Source organism: Magnolia sinica, chromosome 18, assembly GCF_029962835.1.
Source record: "Magnolia sinica isolate HGM2019 chromosome 18, MsV1, whole genome shotgun sequence".
Taxonomy (NCBI): domain Eukaryota; kingdom Viridiplantae; phylum Streptophyta; class Magnoliopsida; order Magnoliales; family Magnoliaceae; genus Magnolia; species Magnolia sinica.
In genome coordinates this window covers 28,016,575-28,018,906 of record NC_080590.1, presented here as the reverse complement: position 1 = coordinate 28,018,906, position 2,332 = coordinate 28,016,575, and positions in this window count along the sequence as shown.

Here is a 2,332-nt window from a genome sequence, read left to right as displayed (position 1 = left end):
GTGCAAGGGTAGGTTGAACACAACGGAAGATTCAGCTATTGACATATGGCACAGGCGTCTAGGCCACATGAGTGAAAAATGGCTTCAGCTACTAGCGAGGAAGCAACTCCTTTCAGACGTGTCAGGTATACCTCTCAAAACCTGTATTGATTATTTATTAGAGAAATAGCGTAGAGTTTCATTTGTTAAATCTGTTTCTCATGTTAATAAAGTGCATACATTAGATTTGGCTTATTCTGATGTTTGTGGTCCTATGAAGACAAAAATCTTGGGTGGGGCATTGTATTTTGTCACTTTTATAGATGAAGCATTTAGGTGGGTTTGAGTTTATGCTTTAAAATCTAAGGACGAGGTCTTTGGTGTGTTTAAATTGTTTCATGCTATGGTCGAGAGAGAGACAGGTAGATTATTGAAGTGCATCCGTATTAATAATGGTGGTGAATACATCGGTGACTTTTATGAGTATTATAAGTCCCTGGGTATATGGCATGAACAGATTGTTCCCAAGACCCCAAGCATAATGGTGTGGTTGAGCGAATGAATCACACCATTGTAAAGAGAATCAGATGCATGTTATCCCATGCAAAGTTATCCAAGACGTTCTAGGGAGAAGCAATGCACACGGCAATGTATTTGATAAACAGGTCTCCATCAGCCCCGTTGAATGGAGAAATACCCGAGAAGGTGTGGACTGGACAAGATCCATCGTACAGTCATGTTAGGGTGTTTGGATGCAAGGCATCCATTCACGTACCAAAGGATGAGAGGTCCAAGCTCGATATGAAGATCAGGCAATGTGTGTTCTTGGGGTACGGTGATGAAAAGTTCGGCTACAGATTGTAGGATCCGACTGAGAAGAAGCTCGTCAGGAGAAGAGATGCGGTTTTCTTTGAAGATCAGTGCAGAGAATATATTTGTAAGCCAGAAAAGACGCAGCCTAGTTCAGGTGAGCTAGAGGATATGGATCCGGTTATTTCTCTCGTGGTGCCTGATGACGGGGGAGTACAGCAAAGCACAAAAGATAATAGAGTTCCTATAGAAAATGGACCTGGGGAGCAGCCCCCACCTGATCCACCTGTTGAGCCACAGGTGAGGAGGCCATTTAGAGACAAACAGCCATCCAAGAGGTACTCGCCACATGAGTACGTTATGCTCATGATGATGGAGAGCTAGAAGATTATTCTGAGGCCCTAGCCGACGAGCATAAGGGGGAGTGGTTAAAAGCTATACAAAAGGAGATGGAATCCCTGCATAAGAACCACACCTATGATATGGTGAAATTGCCTAAGGGCAAGAAAGCTCTGAGCAACAAGTGAGTGTTCAAAAAGAAGATTGAGTATAAGAATTCACAAACAAGGTTTAATGCCAGACTTGTGGTGAAAGGGTTTGGTCAGAGAAAAGGTATAGCTTCGAGGAGATATTCTCACCAGTGGTGAATATGCCATCCATACGGGTGTTGCTTGGGTTGACGGCTAGCATGAATCTGGAGATAAAGCAGTTAGATGTTAAAACTACCTTTCTCCATAGTGACCTGGAAAAAGAGATCTACATGCACCAACCAGAATGGTTCGAAGTCAAGGGCAAAGAGCATATGGTGTGTAGGTTAAAGAAGAGCATGTATAGGCTGAAACAAGCTCCACGACAATGGTATAAGAAGTTCGACTCATTTATGTTAAAGCATGGATATGATAGAACGAAGTTAGACCACTGTGTGTTCACGCGCAAGTTCTTAGATGGTGATTTCTTAGTTCTGCTATTATACGTTGATGACATGCTCATTATGAGAAAAGACATCAAGAAGATTGACAGGCTGAAATAGGACTTGGGCAAGTCGTTCGCGATGAAAGACTTGGGCCTAACTAAGCAGATCCTAGGAATGAAGATGACCCGTGACAGAAGGAGCATTAAGATTTGGCTGTCACAAGAGCGGTATATTGAGAAAGTCCTATAGCGGTTCAATTTGAATGTAGCGAAGCCAGTCAGTTTTCCACTGGATGGTCACTTCAGATTGAGCGACAGTCAGTGTCCCAAGACGAAGGCAGAGGTGGTTGAGATGTAGAAGATACCCTACGCATCAGCAGTAGGAAGTTGATATATGCTATGGTGTGTACGCACCCAGACATAGCATATGCAGTGGGTGTTGTCAACCGGTATCTTGTCAATCCTGGCAAAGAGCATTGGACAGCAGTGAAGTGGTACTGCGGTATTTAAGAAGCTCATCCAGGTTGAGTTTATGTTATGGTGACAGAAAACTTGTATTAGAGGGATACACAGATGCAGATATGACAAGTGACATAGACTCCAAGAAGTTTACATCGAGGTTCATGTTCAC